The sequence below is a fragment of the Notamacropus eugenii genome, chromosome 4 (genome assembly GCF_028372415.1).
Source record: "Notamacropus eugenii isolate mMacEug1 chromosome 4, mMacEug1.pri_v2, whole genome shotgun sequence".
Taxonomy (NCBI): Eukaryota; Metazoa; Chordata; class Mammalia; order Diprotodontia; family Macropodidae; genus Notamacropus; species Notamacropus eugenii.
In genome coordinates, this window is record NC_092875.1 from 226,937,731 (window position 1) to 226,964,152 (window position 26,422).

Genomic DNA, 26,422 nt, shown 5'->3' on the forward strand with positions numbered 1-26,422 from the left:
TTGCCCCAAAACGCAAAATTGGGAAACTATGCACAGTCCCCAATTCAAACAGGGCATTGGAGGAATATATAGGATATCCATTATTATCTTGGATTACCTCTGGACTAAACTATGTGAACACTCCTAGAGGAAGAACAGTATGATTACTTCAGCCTATTAAGGAGGACTGAGTGGCAAGAATTTTGCCAACAATAATTTACAGAGATGACCCACCTTTCCACAATTGTCACAGGACAATGTATTTCTTTTACCTTTATAAAGATGGATAATAGAGGCTCCTTGAATTTCTGGGGAAATAACCTCCTCTTGCCATATGACCCAGAACATTTCAGTCAGTTTGCAGTGAACTCCCTTCCTATAAATCTCAGCTAGAATAGAATCAGCACCAGGTGCTTTGCCACATGAGAAGACCCTAATGTTATTCAAAACCTCTTCTTTTGTTGAAAATTAGGGTACAGAGGGATTGATTTCAACCTGAGGTAAAAGGTCAATGCCTTCAGCACTGATAGATAATGGTCTGTTGAAAGCACTATAGAAGTGTTCAGCCTATCTCTCCAGGATCATGTCCTTATCACTAATCAATGTGGCTTCATCAGAGTATTGCCAAGACAATATTCACAGTACTGGTGCTGACTATGAATTTACCAGCATAGTTCTCAATCACAAAATATAAAAGACTCTCCATATAGAAGGCAGAAGAAAAACATTTATTTAAACCCCAGAAAACCAATTCCCAGAATCGAAAAGCAAAATTAATCATGGTGACCAAGAAGTTAATAAACATGATCACAGAAGAGGGCAAAGTCATTCTCAAACCTCCCCTCCCTCAGCCAGGGAATTCTCACTATTAACTGTCACAATATGTCACTTGGCCTGTGTTGTACACCCTCTGACCTGACCCTACCCCCTCACTTCCTCCTGGTTCTGCTCCATTCTTCCTGTTCTGCCTCTTCAGCAACCTCCTCCCACCACATGTGACCCAGGCTTCCAGGCAATTTAAGCGCATCATATAGGCCTATTAATTAATGAGAAAGATCTTTCCATTTAAATTACTATCACCATCAGCACTTATAGGTCTTTGGTCCATAATAGTCTTCAGGGCACCATAAAAGTGCTTTGTGTTATTACTATAAATGTAAAACTGCATTTCATCTGCCTTCTTACTGAGCTCAGAATCCTGCATCTGTCTAATCCTTATTTGCACTTTACTTTTGATGTAGCTAAATTCTGCCTTCTTAGAGACACACAGATTAATTATCCTGCTGGTAAATCTTGTGGAGTTCTCATTGTTCATTTAGTAGCTTCTGAATTTTCTTATCAACTTTGTTAAAGGATTTTTGATTTTTGCAAGAATTTTGTAAGAATTTGTAAGGCACTGATTGCCAAACCTAGAGGCCTGTATTGGGCTACCCGAGTCTTTCTTACCTGTCCCAGGTCTTCGGTTGGCCAAACCGGATAAACGTATGAGAGAAAGGACGTTCCAGAGTCCAACAGGGGTTGAGCTTTATTACAGGGTCTAGTTACAAGTGCAGGGGGGTCTTCCTTAGGAGGAAGAGGGGGAGATTTCCTAAGGAGGCTAAGCTTAAGGGATTGGAAGTAGAAGTACAAGCGGGGAGAGAGGGGGAGGGGAGAGAAGAAAGAAAAGAAGCGGAGCCCTACTATCCTCTTTGGCTCCACACGTGCTAAGAGAGCTTTTAGGCTTCCTCAATCCTACTTAACTCTCCAGCAGCATAGTTTGCATCTAAATACCGTGCTGTTAGATAACAATAGTGTGCCCAGATCCGGGACGACCTCGAGGGCAGGGAGACTCCACCCATCACGTATCTCCCGGGGAGAGGCGGAAATACCTGAGCTAGCCGAGCTAGCTCAGTCTGACCTTCTCGAACCCCCGCTGTTCATGGAGGGCCTCGTAAGACTCTAAGATTTAGAAGTCCCACTTTTACCTGCCCGAGACCGTCCACACGGAATTGAGCTTCCAATACTAACAACTGATACCAAATATCTGAATGCTGTCCATTCCTTTTCTGCTCCACTGTTGACAACCATATGTTGGCTCAGTTTTTCCTCTCAATTAGCAGCAGAATTTTCATGCTAGGAGAAGTCTTCTAATCTGATAACAGTAAGTCTTTTAACAATCATATTGCCTTGTTGTTGAAGGTGAATATTTAGCTTGGAGGAGTAGTCTGTTATTAGTTCAGCATTCTGCACCACACATTGCCTTTTCACTCACATCCTGTCTCTCTCTTCTCCCTACAATGGCATAGACTGTTAAATGCAAATGTCTGCTGTGAGGGTACAGTCACAGACTTTTACTGTGATTGAGTAAACAGAAGACAGTCTTGGAAATGAGAAAGTCAAGTCTTAAGTAGGAAGTGACCATGGCTGTTGCTGTTTTTTTCTTCATTCCTCCCAAGGATTCCTTGTCACATCTGATAGTCTGTACCTACTCTAGAATTAAAATCACAAGAATTATAAAGTTTTCCTGTTTTGGCACATTGATGATGAGGGTTTCCAGGTCGTAATTTTTTTCTTTTCTTTGACCTCATCAAAGTTCACCATGGTGGGAACATAGGCACTGATGATGGTGGCGAGGGGCTTTCCTGAAAGTAGCAGTTGCATTATAATGAGCCTGTCATTCACTCCTTTTGGTAGGCATACAAGCTTTTTGACTAGAATAATATTGAATCCAAACCTACACCTGCTTCATGGTGCTCCTCTTCACTGTGGCTACTCCACAGTGAAAAAGAAAAACATGCATCCAACTTCAGCTTCAGCAAGCTGACATTCATTTGACAGCCTTGTATCAGGGCTGCTAATATAGATGCAATATCTTCTAAGTTTTATTGCAACAGGAGTCATTTATCTTTTATGTCCACTGGACTTCATGTTGTTGGAGTGCAGGGTGTGTTCAGGGAGTGCCAGTACCAGTCCCAGTACCAGTACTTTGGTGTGATGACTGCTGAGTCCTTTTCAGGGTTCTTTCACCTTTGATGTCCACCTGCTTCACCTAACTTTCACCTGTGGCTCCAAGAAGCAGTAGCATGTGCAGTGGCCACACCGAGGTAAACCGTTTCAGCAAATGGGCCAGACCAGGTTGATGGTAACCAAGGGTTCTCAAACTCATTGGTGAGTCAGGGGATTGTCTACCCCAAGCATGTGAAGACTTCATCTGGTGGAATGGGCAGAAGAGAACAATTTGTTCCAACAGCTATGAAGGCATATGAAGCAGGTGATATGGAGTGCTTAGAGCTTGGTTAGACACCAAAGACACCAAGGTCATCCACTGCATCCTGAGCCATTGCCAGCCATTTTTACTCCATCTTGCCACTGGGCTATAATGACTCTGGAGGAGAGAGTGAGGCTGAGGACTTCATGCAAGTCTGCCTCACTTAAAACCAATTCACACAGGAATCAAAAGACATCACTCATATCATTTCACAATTATGCCTCAAAGTCCTGTGGAAATAGGCAAGTGATGAAGCAGCAGGTGAAGATACACTGGGAGCTGCACACAGGCAACCAAGGCCATAGGGTCATTTCTCACTGGACACCCTGGGTGTCTGAGCAGCCTTTTAAGGATCACACTGCTCACCTCCTGGTGTGAGGAAGGGGGCTAGAAAAGGTGGCCGAAAAATTGCCTGCTTACCCAACCCTGGCCTGATTACCATAGCCCAATGAGGTCAAAACACATAAAAAAGCATGGAAACATCTGCAAAGATGATTTCACACACCATTGGCACATGGCATGTGTGCACACTAATAGGCAACACAAAATCCAGTAGACCTGAAAGAAAAACTGCTCTTGGTGCAAGAGTACTCAACAGGTATCACATCCAAATAGCAGCCCTAAGTGAAACAAGGCTGGCAAATGAAGGCCAGCTTACTGAGGTTGGAGCTGAATACACCTTTTTCTGGAGTGGGTGCAGTGAAGGGGAGTGCCGTGAAGCTGGCGTGGGTTTTGAAATCAAAAGTAATCTAATCAACAAGCTGGCATACCTGCCAAAAGGAGTGAATGACAGGCTCATGGCAATGTGGTTGCCACTACCAGGAAGATGACATGCCACTATCATCAATGCCTATACTCTCACCATGACAAACCCTGATGAAGTCAAAGAAAAATTTTACAAAGACCTAGAGACCCTTATTGTCAATATGCAAAAAGAGGACAAGCTTATAATTCTGGGTGACTTTAATGCTAGAGTAGGCTCAGACTACCTGACTTGGCAAGGAGTTCTAGGGAGGAATGGAGTTGGAAACAGCAACAGCAGTGGTCATTTACTGCTGAAGACTTGTGCATCACATGACCTTCTTATCACCAACAATGTCTTCTGCTTACCTAAATGCAATACGACTTCATGGATACACCCTCACAGCAAACAGTGGCATCTGATAGATTATGTGATTGTAAAGAGAAGAGACAGACAAGATGTGAGAGTGACAAAGGAAATGTGTGGTGCAGAGTGCTTGGACTGATCGTAGACATATCCTTTCCAAGCTAAATATTTGCATTCATCAAAAGTACCAACACCAAGGCAAAATGACTACCAAAAAAATAAGGTCAACAACTTAGAGCTCTTCTCTGAGCGTGAACAGTTTGCTGCTGACTTGGAGGGAAACTTGAGCCAATACAGAGTTGGCAACAGTGGAATAGAAAAAGAGTGGGCAGGTTTCAGAGATTTGGTGTACAGCACTGCATTTGCTCATCAGGGTCAGAATACTCACAAATACCAAGACTAGTTTGATGAAAATGATGGGGAAATTCAGAACCTGCTAAATGAAAAACAAAAACTCCACAGGATTTACCAGAAGGATAGTTCATCCACATCTAAGAAGGAAGCATTTAATTCTATCAAAATCAGAGTACAAACAAAGCTTAGAGAGATGCAGGATTCCTGGATCAGTAAGAAGGCAGATGAAATTCAATTTTATGCTGATAGTAACAATCCAAAGCACTTTTATGATTCCCTGAAAGCTATTTATAGACCAAAAACCTATGGTGCATCACAACTACTCAGTGGTGATGGAGCTACTTTGATTAGAGATAAGGACATGATTCTGGAAAGAGGGGCTGACCACTTTCATAGTGTTCTCAGTAGACCATCATCCATCAATACTGAAGCCATTGACCATTTACCTCAGGTTGAAATCAATCCTTAGCTGAACTTACAACTGAATAAGATGTTTTGAGGACCATTAGGCTCCTTTCATGTGGCAAAGCACCTGGTGTTGATTCTATTCCAGCTGAGATTTACAAGGTAGAGGGACCATTGCTCATACAAAAGCTGACTGAAATTTTCCAGGTTATATGGTAAGAGGAGGTTATCCCCTAGGAGTTCAAGGATGGCTCCATTGTCCATCTCTATAGGAGTAAAGGGAATAGGTTGTCTTGCAACAATCACAGGGGGATCTCTCTCTTAGTCATTGCTGGCAAAATTCTTGCTAGAGTCCTACTTAATAGGCTGATCCTTCACCTGGAAGATGGTCACATACCTGAGAACCAGTGTGGCTTCAGAAAGGGCTGAGGAACAGTTGATATGACGTTTGCTGCCCAACAACTCCAGGAGAAGTTCCAGGAGCACAACCAAGGTCTGTACACAATGTTTGTAGATCTCACCAGGCCTTTGACACTATTAGTCATTATGGAAAATTGTGTCAAAATTTGGTTGCCCAGAGAAGTTCATCAATATTCTATATCAATTTTATGATGGCATGTTTGCCTGGGTTCTGGATAATGGACAAAGCTCTCGTGCCTTCCCAGTCACCAGTGGAGTGAAACAGGGCTGTGTGCTTGCTCCCATGCTTTTTGGCATGATGTTTTCAGTCATGTAGACATAAGTTTTCAATGAGAATGAACATGGCTTCAAGGTCAACCACCATACTGATGGTATGTTCTTCAATTTGAAAAGGCTACAAGCCAAGACCAAAGTGGAGGGAGTGTGGGTGCATGATTTTCTGTTTGCTGATGATTATGCACTCAATGCAGCCTCTGAAGCTGAGACTCAGCAAAGTATGGATCAATTCTCTGCTGCCTGTGCTAACTTTGGCCTAATAATTAACACCAAAAAACACAGATGCTCCATCAGCCACCACCACTCCATTCATATGTGGAATCACCAATTAGAACAAATGGAGAAATTTTGAATGCTATGGATAAGTTCACTTACCCTGGTAGTGTACTTTCCAGGGATGTACACAACGACAATAAGGTTGATGCATTCATTGCCAGAGTTAGCTCAGTGTTTGGGAGGCTCCAAAGAAAAGTTTGGAAAAGAAGAGGTATTAGACTAACTACCAAATTGAAGGTCCACAGAGCCTTTGTGCTGGCCTTATTGTTGTATGTCTGTGAAACATGGATAGTCTACCAGCTCCATGCCAGGAAACTGAATTGCTTCCACTTGAACTGTCTTAGGAAGTTTCTGAGGATCACCTGGCAGGATAAGGTACCAGACACTGAAGTACTTGCTTGAGCTGAACTACCAAGTATTCAAACTATACTTCAGAGAGTACAACTCTGATGGGCTGGCCACCTTGTTCGAATGCAAAATGTACACTTTCCAAAAAGATTATTTTATGGAGAATTTGCATAGGGCAGGCGATCACATTGTGGCCAGAAGAAATGATACCAGGACACTCTCAAGGTCTCTCTCAAGAACTTTGGATTTGACTGTGCAACATGGAAGACACTGGGCCTGGACCACTTCAGCATGGCATGCCCACAAAAGAAAAGGTGCTGTACTCTTTGAGCAAAGCAGAATTGAGACAGCACAAAGTAAATGCAGGATGCATAAATGTGGGATATTCACCCCAAATATTCACATGGACTATCTGTGCCAAACCTGTGGAAGAGAATTCCAAGCTCATATTGGTCTAATCAGGCACAGTCAGACACACTGAATTTTCACTTTACAATTGTTAATTCATTTTGTTCTTTGAAGATGAAGGACAACAACCAACCAACTTTATGTTGTTCATGAGTATGTACACAATCCATGTACTGCAACTGAGAAGAAGCATCTTTGGAAAAGTGTGTGTGTGTGTGTGTGTGTGTGTGTGTGTGTGTGTGTGATCAAAGGGAGTACAGATTAGGGGTGGGTTAGTCAGAGACAAAACATTTTTGAGGAGGACATGGTGAAAGGTGAGAGAGAATAGAATAAAAGGGGAGAGATATAACGGCAGGAAATATAGTTAGTAATAGTAAATGTGAAAAACATTTAAGCAAGCTTCGCTCATAAAGGCCTCATTTCTCAAACATATAGTGAATTGAGTCAAAATTACTAAAATAAGAGCTATCCTTCAGTTGACAAATGATCAAAAGATATGATCCTTCTTCAGGTGAAATAATCAAAGCTATCTGTAACCTTATAAAAATATTACTCACTATTGGTTATAGAAATGAAAATTAAAACAATTCTGAGGTACTATCTCAAACCTGTTAGATTGGCTAATAGGCTTACTAGGCAAATGACAAATTTTGAAGGGAATGTGTGGGAAATGAGATATTGATGCACTGTTGGTGGAGTTATGAACTGATTCAACCATTCTTTAGAGCAATTTGGAACTATGCTTAAAAGTCTATAAAACCATTCATACCCTTTGAGCTAGCAGTAAAACTACTACGTATCTCTCCAAAACACATAAAAAACAAAAAGGAAAAGGGCATATACATATAAAAACATTGTGAGCAGCTCTTTTCTGGGTACAAAGAATTAGAAATTGATGGAATAGTCATCAAAAGGTTAATGGCTGAACAAACTGTGGTGTTTAATTATGATGGAAAACTATTGTACTATAGGAAATGATGCTCTCAGAGAAACTTGGAAAGATGTATATGAGCTGATAAAATGTGAAATGTCCTGTGTACAAAGAAACAGCATTGTTGCAAGATGATAAGCTATGAATGACTTAGCTATTCTCAGCAATACAACGATCCAAGACATCTCCAAAGGACTTACGATGAAAAATGCTATCTGTCCCCAGACAAAGAATTAATGGTGTCTGAATGCAGATTGAAGCACACTTTAAAAAAATTTTCTTGAGTTTTTTTGTCTATATTTTCTTTCACAACATGGCTATTTAGCATAGAAATATTTAGCATGACTACACCTGTGTAATCTATATTGAATTGCTTGCCTTCTAAATATGGGGTGTGGTAATAATGGGAAGGGAGCAAGAAGTAGAATTTGGAACTCCAAGTTTTAAAAATGTTAAAAATTGCTTTTACATGATGTAACTGGGGAAAATTAAAATGCTAAATATATTTACATTTTTTAAATTTAAATTGTTAAATGAAAAACAAATGCTTCTCAGACCCTGAGGAGGCTGATCATTTGAATCCCACTGCTGCTTCATTCCCATGAGAAGAAGACTCCATGACCTGTGCCATCTGCAAACAGGGTTGCCACTAGGGCTTCCAGTGTATCTCCATCTGCTGCTTCATCACTTGTCTGTCACCACAGGAATTTGAGGTAGGTTAAAATGGTAAAAATAGCATGGGTGATATCTTTTGATTCATGCATAAATTAGAGAGAGGCAGAGTTGCAGTCATCTGTCTCACTTTTTTTTTTCCAGAGTCACCAGAGTCTACTGACAAGATAAAGTCAAGATGACTGGTGATAGATCAGGATGAACTATGTGACGTTGGCATCTTTGATGGCTAACCATGCTCTAAGTGGTCCATTACACCACTTCAGTCATCTCTCTGACCTTTGGAACAATTCATTCTCCTCTGTCCAGGGAAATTCTTCATATGCTTGGGGTAGGCATGCCACCCCAATTCACTAAAGGTTTTGAGACTCTTCAGATACCCTTAGCCTGGTTTAACCTGTTCCCCAGAATGGTTGTGGCCACTGTGCATAATCCTGGAGCAAGAGGTGACAGTTGGGCAAATCAGGTGGACACCAAAGGAGTAAAATAGCAATAAAAAGTCTCATTAAGCCACATTCTACACCTATTAGTCTTTCCTGGACACATCCTACACCCCATGTGATGAAATGCAACTTTACTGTAATAAATGGTGAGAGGAATTATTTCAGATGAATCTGCAAACACTTGTATATACTGGTTCAAAATGACGTGAGCAAAACCACAACTTTCAAAGACGCAGTAATTATGGACAGCACAGTGACAAACTTGCATCCTACATGACTTATTATTAGTTTTACTACCTGCCTTCTAAGGAAAAGGTGATTAAATTGCAATATATACATATACATTTACATATATGCTTGTATCTATGTGTATACGTGTATGTGAATATGCATGTATGTATGTATAGATATGTAATGTATTTATGTAGTTGCTACACAGGGTGATATCTTGGCTATTGCATAAATTAGACTTAAGTGAGGCAGAGTTGAACGAAGTAGTCAGCCTGACTCTTTTCCATAGTCATCAAAGTTCAGTGGCAAGACAAAAGACCGAATGGCTAGTGATGGTCCATGATGCAGTGGATGGCCTTAGAATCATGGATGTTTGACCAAGATCTAAGTATTTTAAAGCACCAATTTCAGCCAACTTCATGTTCAATGGAATGAATTGTTCTCATCTGCCCATTCTACTAGAGGAAGCCTTTGCATGTTTGGGGTAGACATACTCCTAATTCATAAATGGAATTGATGCCTGTATGGGTACTCCACATGCTACAGCTTCTTGGAGCTACAGGTGAGAGTTGGGTGACCAGCAAAGGTGGATGATAACCTATGTAAAGGGCTTAACAAGCCCTTATACAAGAGGTTTTAGTCCTCTCTTAACAGCCCATATATCCCATACACACACACACACACACAGACACACACACACACACGAATAACATGATCATTGTGGGGAATTTGCTTGATGTTTCTTTTTAAAATGTATGTATAAAGGGTTATTTTTTTCTTTCTCAATGAATAGGAGAGATTGCAAAAAGCAAAAAAGATCATTTTGTTGATAAAAAACTAATTTTAAAAGTTAAAACTATCAAAATATTGAGCTTCAGTAATAAGATTATAGTTTACAGATAAGTTACAAACTTGAATTAGTAATTTCCTAATCCAAGGCTCACTTGTATTTATTAAAACATAGGACCCATCACAGTCCAAAAACAGTATTTAAAAAATGGAGTGCAGATCAAGATGAATTTGTTGATTTTGGATAGTCACAAATAGACTCAAAATGATGAGATAGAATACCAGAAATCTCATGATCTCTCATTTTAATATTTCAGTCTCCACTCCTCATTTTATAACCCAGGAAGATGTAATGATGTTGTTTATGATATTCATCCAAAAATAAAGATGGAATTTTAGCATATAGACTAAAATTTGAAATCTTTACAAGGAAAAATACACATTACATTTGAAAATTTAAACATTAAGTATGAAATACATTCTTTGCATCTATGTAGAGATCTGAAAATAATTATACTTTGATAGAATTAAGTCTTGAATATACCAAACTTTGCTGCTTTATTTAAGAAAGGAACAGAAAAGTCCATAGCAGGGGAGGCATACTGGAAAGAAATTATTTCACTAAATAAAAATACACAATCCCAAAATTGTTGAGTTTTATAAGGTTTCCTTAGCATGGCTGCCTATTGTATTTAATTTAATGGATCTTTTGTCAAGGCAATTGAACAAAATGGTGCCATATTTCTCTATGGGGAAAATAAACTTTAAAAAATCAGTGAAGTCAAAGTTGACCCTGACCTTATGGGTTTCCATTTTGGGGAAGTGATGAGAGATGAATATTTTAAAGAACATTTTGCTAAAATAGAAGGAATTACACTGATATCATTTTAGGTGATCAAAACCTTTTTGTTAGGAAACTGTGAGGTAGGAAACTATCAGGAAATTGAGAATGATTTTCTCCAAGACTATAGAGTTGTGGGATGCAGTATGTTACTTACAATCATTTTTGTTAAGTTGAATTTGGATTTTCTCATGGAAATTCAGTTATTTTCAATGATGATCCTGTGATCAAAATATCTCCATCATGGAAAACAATAGATAATACAAATATTGTATTCGTGTTGCTTAGGTCTGTTCCTCAAACAATATACATCAGTATTCACTGCATTTCAGATGAATTAAAAAACAGCAGCATTAAATTGGCACAATTCTGCTTGTAAAACTGATTTTGGGGAAAAACTTAAAACTAATATTTCATAATATATAAGAAACAAAATCTCAAATTGTACTAGAAATCAATACAAACTTTATGATAAATTTCTTTTATTTTTACGGATGTGACCAAAAATAGTTCTTCTATCTTTTCATTCTTTAGATTTTGTTTGACTGATTCTTGTTGCCTCATTGAGTCATTAGTTTCTACTTGCCCAATTCTAATCTTCATCGTAGTGTTTTCTTCAGTTAGCTTTTGCATCTCCTTTTCCATCTGACCAATTTTTCCCTTTAAGGAGCTATTTTCTCCATTTAATTTTTGTACTTCTTTTTCCATTCGACCAATTTTCCCAGTTAGGTTTTGGGTTTCCTTTTCCATCTGATCAATTTTCCCAATTAGGTTTTGGGTTTCCTTTTCCATTTGATTAGCTCTTCCTTTTAGGGAATTATTCTCTCCAGTTAATTTTTGAACTTCCTTTTCCATTTCTTCAATTTTCTTTTTCAGGGTGATGTTCTCATCAGTGAATTCTTTTTTTATAGTTTTAAAATCATTGGCCAGTTTTTCTTTTATATCCTTCTTCAGACGTTCCAGGTAATCTAGTTGCGCTTGCGAGAAATTCATAGTCCCATCTGAGGTTTCAGATGGAAGTACAGTCTCAGCTCTAACCTCTTTGGTGTTTGTGTTTTGGTCCTTATCCCCATAGAAAGATTCTATGTTTTTTTCACTTTTCGTCTGCTTTTTCCGATTCATGATGTTGGCTGAGTGTTGTAGCTTTTGGTTCTTTCAGTCAGAAGGTAGAGATCTTTAAGTTGAGCTGATGTGTGTCTAGGCTAAAAGCAGGCTTTTGTTTTTTGTTTCCCCGATTAACCCTGGGGTTAGCTTCTTAGGTATGTGGGAGGGGTTGTCTGTCCTCAGGATATCTCCTCAGCTGACTTGAGGCAAAGGCAAGGTCCGGGGATGGTGATCCCAGCTTCCCTATTGTCTTCCCTTTTCCCCTGGAGGGCTGGGGCACGCCTAGAAGCTAACGCGTGTTCCCGCCCCTCCTTGGGCTCGTCTCCTGGCTCTGAGGCTTGCCTGGGTCTCAGTGCGAATTTTCTCTGCCCTGGGTTGTCTGTCCCTCCAGCCGTCTCCGCTACCATAGGAAGAATCCCCCTTTGCCACTTTTCCAGCCTCTGGTGTTATGAGACCACCCGCCCCCTTCTGCTGTTCCCGCTGATCCAGGATTAATCTGGGGAAGAATTTTATGGTTCCCTCACGGTCATCACGGGGGAGGAGAGAGCACTTACTGATCACTCTGCCATCCCAGTTCCTGGAAGTTCAAGTAGTGACCCAGCAAAGTCCATCTTCAGGCTGAAGATTTCAAGGGCTGCTGCGCTGATGTCTGGCACTCAGCGGCTCTCACCGGCTCGGCCTGGCTTATCTCCTGCTCCGCTGGTCTCGCCCACCACTCTCGGGATCCTCTGGTCCCCTCTGCCCTGCCGCGCCGACCGCGCTGCGCTGTGCGCCGGGGTCTTACCCCCGCGGAACAGATCCCTCCCGTGGACCCTCCGGTCCAGCCTGGGCTCCGAATCCGTCAAAGTCCGTCACCCACTGGATTCTACACCTCCAAAGTCTGGTCAGACTCTCCCCCCGGAGATATCCAGAGGAGTTTTTCCAGGAGCTTAGGTGAGTCGTTGCTTTCACTCCGCCATCTTGGCTCCGCCCCCCCAAAAATAGTTCTTGACACAATTTTTGCCCAATGAGATGGAAGTCTCTAATGTAGAGAAAAATACTTGAGACACTAATCCCCATGAAAGAATATGAAAAATCTTCCTTCTCCAGAAGGCTTTACTATCTCTAGGCAAAAGAATAAAAAATACAACTACACTTTTCAATTCAAAGCACCTACTTCCAGAATATTCCAATGATAAATCAGACTCTGTACTTAAATATGTATGAAGTTATTAGTCTCCTACCTTACTGCCCTATGATCCCAATATTGTATATGTTTTTACTTCCTCCATCTAATTTTTGCCATTTACCACCATCCTTTGACTTTTCTCTATTTTTGAAAGATGAAAAAAATGTTCATATATATCCAATTGGATAATGGTTGGATAATGGCAAAAAGTAAAGTTTATCTTTATCAAGAAAAAAATCACAAAAGACCATGGCACCTAACTTGTACTTGAAGTAAGCTAGAGATACTGAAAGGAAAAGTTGAGGAGAGGAAATACTACTTACAAGGGAAACAGACCATACAAAAGAAAGGACACAGTGGGGGATGGGTGAGATTGGCTGAATAATAGCATACACAATGGGATTAATAAGAAATATCTATAAAGATTATTTTTTACTTTGTTTTATTTTCTTTCTAGATGGGTAACTCATGAAGGCTAGTGTCAGCTTAAGGTTGTTTTTTTCTTTTATTTTCTCTAAGAGCAAATGAAGATTTTTTTTTTCTGAGGCAGTATGAGTCTTACAACAAGATAATGATCTGTGTTTTGCCCATGAAAAATTTGAGGTGTTCGTAGATTGTCAAGTGGAAATGTGTGGCAAGAAGTTGATGAGGAGGAAATAGAGTTCATAAGATTGATTATGACTCTATATGTACAGTTGGGAATCCTTTGCATGGAGTAACTGAACTACTATTGCTTAATGAGATCTCCAATGAAAGATTATAACCACAATAGAACACCCAGATAGAATCTTAGAGGACACCCACAGAGATTTGGTGGGAGGTAGATGATAATTTTGGAAAGATAAATGAAAAAATCCAGCATGAAGATGACAGCCAAGAAAGAATATTGTCACAGAACTCAAGGAAGATGAAATTATCTAGGAGGAACTGATTGACAACTACACACTGTCACAGATTGACTGGTCAAAAGTTCCTCTGAGATTGGATAGAATATGAAAAGATCAGTGGATTTAGAAGCTAATAAATCATTAGAAATAGTAAGCAGAACTGTTTCAGTCAAATGTTAGAATTACAAGCCAGATTTCAGGTAAGGGTGAACTAAGGAAATTAATTTAATGACTGCAAACAATACTTGTTCATGAAAGACATACAAAACATAAAACAATAGCTCAAGGGAGTGGGAGAGTTAAGTAAAAGGTTTTCAGAATAAAAGAGATCAGGGCATGTTTGTAGGTGGAAAAATATCATTCAGTTTGTAGGGAGAAACAAGATGAAAGAGAGAGAGGAATAGTGTAAATTTCTGGAGGAGAGCAAAAAGAATAAAATCAAGATGAAAGTTAGAGGACTTGGTATTGGTAAAGATAAGAGACACCTCATCATCATGGAGTATAGGAGAAATAAATGAGAAATGCAATATCAGAAATATAGAAATATAGTATAGAAGAGGAGAGCATGATAGATGGCTTCAAATTTCTTACTAGCATTAAAATAAATCTCTTTGCTATAAAAGGGTGGAGAAACATTTGAACTAGATCCCCTTAAATGATTATGTGCTTCTTCCAGTGCCAAGTAACAGTTATGTGTTGAGAATGTGTATGTTGGTCCTTCTGAAGAATTAAAACAAGTTGGAGGAAAACATTCCACTACATTATTTTAAAATAGAATTTTAATAAAAAGCAATTATAAAGGTAGTTCTCCAGGACAGTTACTCAGTTAAGAAAAAGATAAAAGTTTTAAAGTCTCCCTCCAAATAAATATGATAACCAAGCAAATGGCATATAATAGAGAACATAATCTTTTTATTTCAAGCAGGCTTCTCTTAATTGATGTGTATATTATCAAGACGACAGAAGTATGTCTTTAAAATAGAAGAAATTCTTTAACGTGCAAAGCAAGTCAACATAACAAAAATGAAGATGACTCAATCTGAGCTAATCAATTTATTCAGTGTCATACCAATCAAACTATCAAAAAATTATTTTATAAACCAAGAGAAAAAAACAGCAAGATTCATCTGTAATGACATATGGACAAAAAAATCATGGAAATCGATGAAAAAGAAAATGTGAAGAAGGTGGCCTAGAATTATTCACATTTCAAACTATATTACAAAATGATAATCAAGAAAACAATCTATGTGACTAAAAATTAGAACAATTGATCATTGGGATAGATTAAATACACACTATGTAGTAGTAAGCAGCTATAACAATCTAGTGTTTGATAAACCCAAAGATCGAAGCTATTGAGAAAGAACTAACCATTTGAAAAAAAAAATGTATCAAATCTATGGACCAAGGAAGAGTTTATGACCAAATAGCAGCTAGAATAGATCATAATAAGTAAAATGGATAATTGTGATTGTGTGCAACTAAAAAAAAAAAAGTTTTGTACAAACAAAACCAATTCAGAAAACAATAGAAGAAAAACAGGAAATGGGAGTGGGTGGAAAATAAGCAAAAGTTTATCTGATAAAGGCCTTATTTCTCAAATATAAGGGGAATTAAGCCATATTTATTAAAATAAGGGCTATTTGCCAATTGATAAATAGTCAAAGAAATGAAAAGGCAGCTTTCAGAAGAAGAAATCATAGCAAGCAACACTCATATAAAAATTTTCTATATCACTATAGATTGGAGAAATGTAAATCAAAACAACTCTGAAGTACATCACACTTATCAGATTGATTAACGTGACAAAACAGGAAGATGATAAATGTTGGAGAAAATATAGGAGAGTAGGAGAGTAGGAACACTAATTCATTTTTGGTGGAGTTGTGAACTGATCCAACCAATCTAAGTGATCCAACTGATCCAGTTTAGAATTATGCCCAAAGGGCTACAAAAATATGCACACCCTTTGACCCAGTAATATCCCTTCTAAGGCTGTATGCCAAAGAAATCATAAAGATTGGAAAGGGTCTCAGGTATGCAAACATATTTATAGCAGCTCTCTTTGTAGTGGCCAAGAACTGGAAATCAAGGGGATGCCCATCAACTGGGGAATGGCTCAACAAGTTGTGGTATATGAATGTATACTATTGTATACATGTATACTACTGTACTATAATAAATGATTAACAGGAAGACTTCAGAGAGTCCTGGAAACACGAACTGATGTTGAGTGAAATGAGGAAAACCAGGAGAACATTGTACACAGTGTGTGAAGAATTTTTCTGGTAGACTTAGCCTTTCACAGCAATACAAGGATCTAGAAAATTCCCAAAAGACCCTAGAGGCAAAATACCATCCACACCCAGAGAAAGAACAACGGAACTGGAATGCAGAATGAAGCAGAATATTTACCCTTGTGTTATGTTTTGTGTGGGTTTGTTTTTCCTCATGCTTTCCCCCATTCATTTTAATTCCTCTATTCAATATAACTAATGAGAAAATGTGCTTAATAAGAATGTGTATAGAAGATGGTGGAGTAGGACTCCACCATCTAGAAGTAGGACTCACCTCTAGAAGCCCTCCTCCTACAGCCCAAAATATATCTATAAAAAATGGCACTAAACAAATTCTAGAGCAGTAGAACTCACAAAACAACAGAATGAAGGAGATTTCCAGCCCAAGAAGCCTGGAAGGCCAACAGGAAATGTCTGTCACACAGGTTGGGGAGTAGAGTGCAGCTGGGCCTTGGCCATTACACAGAAAGGTCAGGTCTGGAGTGGGCTTTAAGGCTCCACTGGCTGCAGCTGTAGGTCCCAGATTCCTCAACTCACAAACCCCAAAGACAGCTTCAAATGTCAGTGAGAAAGTTCTTTCACCTGGGAGAGAAGTGGCCTCCATTGTTGGAGGCCCAGTCTAAAGACTCTGGGGGAATTGAGCCACTGATCTGAATCTCAGCCCTGAGTGGTGGCCCTGGAGTGAGGAGGAGCACTGAGTGGTAGAGCACGTAGAGACTTTGGATAGGGAATTCGACTCACAAAAAAGAGTGCTTGTAGTTGCTCCCAGACCAGAGTGTAGGTCAGGAGAAGAGTAAACTCCTCTCCCTTGGCTGTGCCACTCTGGAGGAACTGAGAACCTACCAGTCCCCAGAGTATAACCTCCTCTTGATAAAGAACTCAAAGTCAAGTAAAAGACTGGAAAAATGCGCAAAAAGGGGGAAAGTGTAAGATAATAGAAAATCACTTTCTTGGTGAGCAGGTACTTTCTTCTATCCTTTCAGATGAGGAAGAAAAATGTATACCATCAGAAGAAGACCTAAAAGTCAAGGCTTCCACATTCAAAACCTTCAAAATAAATATGCAATGGCCGGATACCACGGAACAGCTCTAAAAGGATTTTGAAAATCAAGTAAGAAAGGTGAAGGAAAAATTGGGAAGAGGAGTGAGAGCAATGCAGGAAAATCATGAAAAGTGACTCAAAAGCTTGCTAAAGAAAACCCCAAAAAATGCTGAAGATGTTAACACCTTTAAAAACAGACTATTTCAAATGGCAAAAGAGGCCCAAAACATCAATGAGAAGAATGCTTTAAAAAGCAGACTTAGCCAAATGGAAAAAGGGGTTCAAAAGCTCACTGAAGAAAACAGTTCTTTAAAAATTAGAATGAAGCAGATGAAAGCTAATGATTTTATGAGAAACCAAGAAATTACAAAACAAAACAAAAGCATGAAAAAATGGAAGACAATGTGAAATATCTCCTTGGAAATACAACTAACCTGGAAAATAGATCCAGGAGATACAATTTAAAAGTTATGGGACTACATGAAAGCTATGATCAAAAAAAGAACCTAGACATCGTCTGTCATGAAATTGTCAAGGAAAACTGCCTTGCTATTCTGGAACCATATAGTAAAATAAGTATTGGAAGAATTGAGCTATCACCTCCTGAAAGAGATCCTAAAAGAAAAAATCGTAGGAATAATGTAGCCAAATTCCAGAGATCCCAGGTCATGGAGAAAATATTGCAAGCAGCCAGAAAGAAATAATTAGAATATTGTGGAAATACAGTCAGGATAACACAGGATCTGGCAGCTTCTACATTAAAGGACTGAAGGGCTTGGAATATGATATTCCAGAAGTCAAAGGAACTAGGATTAAAACCAAGAATCACCTATCCAACAAAACTTAGTATAATACTTCCAGGGAAAAAAATGGTCATTCAATGAAATAGAAGACTTTCAAGCTTTCTTGATGAAAAGACCAGGGCTGAATAGAAAAATTGACTTTCAAACACAAGAATCAAGAGAAGCATGAAAAAGTTAACAAGAAAGAGAAATCATAGGGGACTTACTATAGTTGAATTGTTGATATTCCTACATGGAAAGATAATATTTGTAACTAGAAACTTTTCTCAGTATTTGAGAAGTTGGAGGAATTTTATATATATATACATATATATATATATACATATACATATATATATACATATATATATACATATACTTACAAACACACACACATACACACTACAGACAAAGGGCATAGAGTGAGTTGAAGAGGAAGGGTTGATATCTAAAAAAAATAAAATTAAGTGATGAGAGAGGAATATATTGCAAGGAGAAAGGAAGAAATAAAATGTGGCAAATTATCTCTCATAAAACAACAAGGAAAAGCTTTTTTCAATGGAGGGGAAAAGGGGGAAGTTAGAGGGAAAATGTGAAGCTTACTCACATCACATTTGGCTTGAGGAAATAACATGCACACTCAATTTGGTATGAAAATCTATCTTATACTACAGGAAAGTAGGGGAGAAGGGGCTAAGTAGGGTGTGGGGAGATGACAGAAGGGAGGGCTAATGAGAGCTGGGGATAATTAGAAGTAAACACTTTTGGGAAGGGATAAAGTCAAAAGAGAGAAAAGAATAAATGGAGGGCAGGATAGGATGGATGGAAATATAACTAGTCTTTCATAACATGACTATGATGGAAGTCTTTAGCAAAACTATACTTTTACAGCCTATATTGAATTGCTTGCCTTCTCAGTGGAGATAGGTGGGGAGGGAGGAAGGGAGAGAAGTGGAAGTTTTAGGAACTAATGTTGAGAATTTTTTTCTGCATGTAATTGGGAAATAAGAAATACAGGTAATAGGAATCTATTTCACCCTACAGGAAAAGAGAAAAGCTGGGGATAAGGGAAGGGTGGGGTGTGATAGAAGGGAGGGTAGTTTGGGGGAATGGGTAATCAGAATGTATGGTGTTTTGGGGTGGGGAGAGGGGAGAAATGGGAAGAAAATTTGAAACTTAAAATCTTGTGGAAATGAGTGCTGAAAACTAAAAATAAATACATTTGGAAAAAATAAGAATGTATGTATAGAAAATATAAGATTGCATGCCATTTTGGGGAATGAGGAGGAGAAAATCTAAAACTTATGAAAATGATTGTAGAAAACTGAAAAGAAATAATAGTAAATATTTAAAAATTGAAGAAATAGTCACGAATCCTATGTTTATTTTTGGAACATTGCCCTAAAGAAACCAAGGGATCCCCCAAATAAATAAAGGGACTTCATACAGTTGATCAATGTATAGTTTCTTCAGTGGAGAAGTTTAGCTTCCAACCCACACACTTCACTATTGCCATGAGTATTGTTATAAAAGGCAGCTAGATGCTGTACTGCATGTAATGCCAAGCCTGAAATCAGGAAGAACTGAATTCAAATATGGCCTCAGACACTTACTAACTATGTGACCATAGGCAAGTCACTTAACACTGTTTGGCTCAGTTTCCTCAGCTTTAAAAATGAGTTGAAGAAGGAAATAGCAAACCACTCCAGCATCTTTGTCAAGAAAACCTCAAATACATCAGGAAATGTAACATGACTTAAATGACTGAGTCAACAGTGTTTGTTGTCACCATTAATTCACTTAACAAAGAAAAATCTTGTTCTCAATCTCTCACTCAGATTTCCAAGAGATTTTTCTTCAGTGTTTAAAATTATCTTTAGAGAAAAAATATCGTTTCTTTATAATTTCACTTTTAATAATAATGTTTTTTAATATGTTTGAGAAAAGCACAGAAAAAAAGTGTTCATAGGATTTGAAAACCCAGATGATGGAGGAGCTGATAAGAAAATGTTTACTTGTTCTCCTGACTTAGCACTGTATTGCAGAAATACCTGACAGATAGGATTTCTGAGACATTGAAAGATGTCTCTGAGAAACAGCATAATGGAGTGTCAGTCATTAAGGAAATTAGTCAAGATGCATCTATTCAGCACTTACTATGTGTCAAGCACTGTCCTAAGCATTAGGGATACAAAGAAAGGTAAAAAGCAATCTCTGATGTTAAGGAGCTTGTATGCTAATCAAAAAAACAACGTATAATCATTCATCAGTATAAAAGATAAAGATGCATATGGGACAAACTGGAGAAAGTCAACAGAGGAAAGGCATTTATATAAAGGAGGATAGGGAAAGGCTTCCTACAGAATATAGGATTTTAACTGATACTTAAAAGAAGGTCAGTGAAACAAGGAGGCAACCAGTCAATAAACATTTTTTAAGATGCCTACTACACGCCAGGCATTGTGCTGGTGCTGAGTGTGAACTTTAGGAGGGGAAGGCACTAGAATTAAAAAGGGGTTAGAAAATGCTTCCTAGAAAATATTTCTGTCAGAAAGCAGAAATGAGGAGAGAGAGAAATGTCCAGAGTCAGGAAATAAAGTGTCTCATGCAAGGAATAGCAAGGATTCTAGTGTCACTGGAAAGCAGAATATGTAGGAATAAGTAAGAAATAAGAAGACTGGAAGATTTTTTGGGACCAAGTCATAAAGATGCATTGAACATCAAATAGAGGATTTTATATATGAGATAAACACACCAGGGTTTCTTGAACAGTGGGTTGGTCAGAATTGTCACTATGCCCGAAATGGCAGATTTCTTTCAGCATTCAGTTTTCAAGTGGAAGAGGGGTTACATTTGTCTTGTTTGGCCCCGAAGGACAAAGATATTGGCAACAGGTAGAAAATTCAGAGATACAAATTTCAACTAAATGTAAGGAAAAGTCTTTCTATTGTTTGAGCTGTTCAAATTGAGATATATTTCCTCAGAATTTAACATATTACTATTCAGGTATGATTTTTAACTAGAAAAGTTTTGATATGTCTTCCAATGCTGACATTCATTGATTCTATTTTTTTCCTGTATGTTCTGATTCCGAGACCAAGGCACTATGTAGTAGTGCAGTTAAAGGGTTCTAGGACCTAGGAAACATTAGTGGGATTTCTGATTATAGTATCCCAGTGTTTACTAGTAGCAACTCACCAGAGTTCTGCCTGTGACCACCATGAAAAGTAGCATGCAACACCAGAAAAGATATAAAGTTTGAAAACAGAAATTACAATCTCATCTCTTTAACTGTAGAGGCAGCTTGTTAGTATAGTGGACAGAGTCCTAAGCTTGGAGACTAGAATTTGATTTCAAATCCAGTCTCAGAGACATACTTGTGTGAGCCTGGGCAAAGTATTTAACTTTTATCTGCTTTAGTTTCCTCAACTGTAAAATGCATGTAATAATAGCACCTACTTACCTTAATCAAATGAGATAATATTGATAAAGTACTTTTCAAGGACTCATTTATCATCTGAATAAGACTTGCTGTTCAAAGGCATTCCTATCTATTTTTTTCAGGTGTGAGTGCTATAAGTGTCCTTTGATTTGATCATTAAAAGTCATTTGCAAACCTTATTTTTTGTCAATATCATTTTCTTAATTATATCTTAGAGATAAGCCAGCAAAAGGCTTTATATACTACAAAAGATATCCTTCAAATACACACCTGCTATTTATTTCTTACCAGATCTAACTATTCCAGTTGCTGTTGCCCAGTGTGCCAATTCATTTCTTTCATCTGCAATTTCAGTTGAGTTGAAACTATCTATCACTGACCTTATAATGTTTTTTTGTAGCTTTTTTACTCATGGAAAACTGGAGCTTAAGAAAAATAGTTTTATTCAGGAGAATTGATTATAATGAAACATTCAATGTTGAGGGCATTTCATTAAAATGTTCTTGCATTAATAAAATATTAAAATAAAATAAAGTTTTCCCAAAGAAAATGTTTCTGTATGAAGTTGATTCCCAAGGAAAAGCTGTTCCAGTAACTTTGATCTGTGAGAACAAAAGGCTTTGAGTATTTACATAAAGAAAAATAAATTCTATAAAGTTTAAAGCTCATTAAATTCTTATCATACCTGTTATAATCAGGCTAGGAAGGAAACTCACGTGTTCCCCAAAGTCAGTTGATTTTCTTGTGATATTTAAATGAATGGGTGGTGTTTTTGGCCACAAGTAAGATCAAAGCATACTATTCATGTGTTGGGATTAATGTTCTCCTGTTGCTGTGAAGTTAATCATCTTTACAATTATACAATCAAATGAAGGAAGTTTAACAATTTTTTTTAATAGATGGAAAAGAATAATCCCTCAGGCTTCTCTTCACACAAGAAGAAAAAAGTCTGAAAAAAAGGAAAAATTCTATTAATTTTAGGTCCCTGGGGAATTCTTTTTTATACAAATATGTACAATTTCAGTAGACCTCATGAGAGTGGGGATGTTAAAATTTCTTTAGGCCTTAGACATTAGGTTTGGGATGTGTTATTACTTAAAAAGTAAAGGGAAAAATGCAAACAAGAATGAGTAGGGTTCAAGAGGCTCCAGTTTCTGAGATATTTGGATTATTTATTGCAATGTCCAGTCACTCTTACGAAATCAATAAGCAAAAATAAAGGAGTAAAATGAGAGAGAATGCCTTTTATCATTTCTTCAATTTCAGATGATACAAGAAGTATACCTAAACTTAACACTGGGATAATTTCCTATGAATAGCTAATACATTCATCTGATAACAGGAACCTTTTTTCCCCATTCTGCCTATAAATTAACTGTCCTGGTGTTACTGAATTAAGAGGAGATATATTAAATCTTATGAATTATTCACATGGAGTTTTAGAAAGCTGGAAGTACAAAGAAAAACTGCACAACTATTTCACTTTTTAGATTAATAGTTGACCCAAATAAATAAGCATTTGTTTTCTCTAAAGTACATGAGATTCCTATTAAAAAATTACATTCATGGAAGAACTGCCTATAATGCTCAATAGACGTTTTAAATGGTGTGGTTTATATTGGAAACATCATGAGAAAGCAAATATGTCTAGTTTTTGACAAAGAGTGCACTTGCTGAATTTACATGGCATTGTCCCTATCTCAAGGCCTAAGGACAATGGTAACAAAAACAATGTTGTTAGTGCTTTAGTCTCTTTCATTTTTATTCTTCTTACTAAAGTGTAGGGGATGGCAGAAATGTACTTGGAAATGAAATTGACACAGAGACAAAATATATTTTTAAAGAAAAATATAGTGTTGGTGAGCTTCATGCAGTCTGCCTTTTGTCAATTTCAGAGTATTTTTTACTAATTTAAAAATAGCAGAGATCTGCCCTAACATTAGTGTTTTTAGCTAAGTGATAGAATGGGGCTGGAAGGTGTTGTAGTGGATAGACCTCTGGGCCTAGAATCAGGAAGATCTGAGTTCAAATTTGGCCTCAAAAAGTTACTAGCTGTGTGACTCTGGGCAAGTCACTTAATCCTGTTTGCCTCAATTTCCTCATCTATAAAATGAGTCAGAGAAGGAAGTGGCAAATCACTCCAGTATCTTTGCAAAGAAAATGGTCACAAATATGGTCACAAAGAGTTGGACACATCTAAAAACATGAAACAAACACCCCAGATAGTCATTCCTCAAGAGAAACAATAGAGGATCCAGGGGACACAGTCTTGAAATAGGCCCAGTATGATATATTTATTTACTCACATCATTTATTCATTCATTCAGTGAGTGGCATGAAATAAGCATATAATATTTTTTCATTCATTCAGTAATTATTTTTTGAATACCTCCTAAATATTTAGCATTTAGTTGGTCTGTGTGGGATAAAAATAAGACTATATAATGGTCCCTGGCTTTGAGTGGTTCATACTTTCACTGGAAAGGCAGGATATAAATTAAACTAAAAGAATATGGTATAGTGTATAGAGTGTCAAAGTTTTATGAATAGAATAAATGGTAATTTTGGAGGAGAGAAAGAAATTTCTGAGCTGGAATGTTTAGGGAATAAATATTGGAGGAAGTGAACTGAAGTTAGACTTTGAAAAATAAGTAGGATTTGCAAAAACAGGTATTTAGGGGATGAATCTGAACCTGTGATTCCATCACTATAGCAAAATCATGGTGAAATTTTCTTCACTTCATATCAAATGGCAATTTTTTAGAACTTTGAGAACTCTGAGATGCTAAAGAACTTACTAATATTAACAAATTATTGGTATTTATATTTAGGACTTGATCCTTGGTCTTTCTGACACTAAGGCTTGCCCTGTATCTATCATACTACGTGCTTCTAGGAGAAGGATGAGCAAAGACAGAAGAAAAAAAATAAGCAACCACAAAACAATCAGCCTATCTAAACTGTTAGATTCATGTTGGATAAGAGTGAGAGAAAGGCTAAGTTTAGAAAAATTACTTAATAACAGATTTTCAAGGAGAGTAGAATGTCAATTTAAATGGGTTATAATTTATACAATAGTGGAAAATCATGGAAGAATTTGGAATAGCGAAGCTATCCAAGGTGGGAAAATGTGGGAGGAATTTCATGGGAATTAGAGTTAGAAGAGATCCATTCCAATAAAATTTATTTACAGGTAAAGAAAATGAAGCCCATGTTAAATGACTTATCAAGGTCTAAAATCAAGCAAATAACAGATCCAAGATTCAAAACTATATATTTTTCTTTCAGATCCTGAACTACTTTCCCTATTAGTAGACTGACAGCTATGAAGCAAATGGATTGGAGAGGTGAAAGACTGAAAATAGTGATGATATTTTAATAATTTATTACTCTGACAGGCAAAGAAAGAAATAAATGCAACAGATTCCAAAAGAAAACAAGGATAGATTTTACCCCTCTGACGCAAGATAGGGGAAAAAAGGATACAGATGAGAACTTTTACCGTATGAATCTGCATCATAGGAAATATGGCTGTTCCACTGAAGAAATAAGCCAGAAGTGACAATAACTGAAAACAAACTATACTAAACTCAATTGCAGACATGTTGAGTGTGAGATGATAATGAAACAAAATAACTTTTCCACTGCTATCTGTGTTACCATGAAGAATACATGCAACTACTCTGTGTCTAAATTTTCTCAGTTATAAAATGAAAGAGTTGGATGATAAGTTCTCCAAATTCTCTTCCAATTCTGTATTTATGATAAATATCCAATAGTCAATTAGAAATTTTGAACTTTGGAGGAAGAGGAAGGCTGGATTAGAGGAAAAGTATGTTTAATTCAGAGTCAGAGAATCTGGGTTTGAATCTTGGTTCTGGCTACCTGATCCTAAGCAAGTGACTTCATGTGTCTGAGTCCTGGGTCAGTCTCACAATAGGGAGTGTTAGGATAACCTATCATAACCATTCCAGCTCTAAGTCTATAAGTATGTGCTATAAATTTAAGAATAGGAAGTATAGTAAATATATGTAAAATAGTAGATAAAGATTAATAATAAAATCTGAAATCAAACCTCAGATTTTATAGAATTTCAAGGGTCATTTAATCCAACCCACAGCTAAGTGGGAATGCTTTCTATATCCAAGACAAATAGTCAATCAGACTTTGATGATCTCTAGTGAAGGGCAACTCATTATCTTAGAAGGAAATACACTAACTATTATAAAGTTTACCTTAAGATGTAAATTTTCCTCCCTGCAACTTCCACCCACTCTTCTTAATTCTTCTTGCTGGGGTTAAAGAAAAAAATATTCTTATGAATGTCTTTCAAATCAGAGAGATTATAATTAGCCCACCTCTACCCCAGCTCTCCTACACACTAAGTATCCAGAATTTCTTAACCTTTTATATATACTAAGGTTTTATATTATCTTGCTATATACTGTTTGCTACCCTTTGGATAAACTCTACTTTGGCAAAGTCATTGTTAAAATATGCTTCTAAATATTTCAGATGTGGTCTTAGTGTAGAGTACAAAAAGATACAGAATTCTTACCTTTTGTTTTGGGTGCAATGTTGCCACTAAATTCATTCTAAGATGGAATAAACCTTTTGGGGGTGACAAACTAACTCTTCTGGAGCTTGTGGCCTATGATAATTCAGTGATCTCTTCCATATGAATTATAGCAGTTTTTGTCTACCATATACTTGCATTCCATTTTGAACCTATTTAGTTTATTTTTTAACACATCAGATTGGCATATATTCAAATTAAATTGAATCTCATTAGATTCAGCTCCTCATTCTACTCTGTTAATATCTTTTGAGACCCATTCTTTCATTTGACATGCTAGCTCTCCAATTCATGTTCGCCTCAAGAACAAATGCTATGGTTATCATTAATGTCATCTTTGAAGTAATTGACAAAGATATTGAACATAAAATAACCAAGAAGTGAAATTTGGAA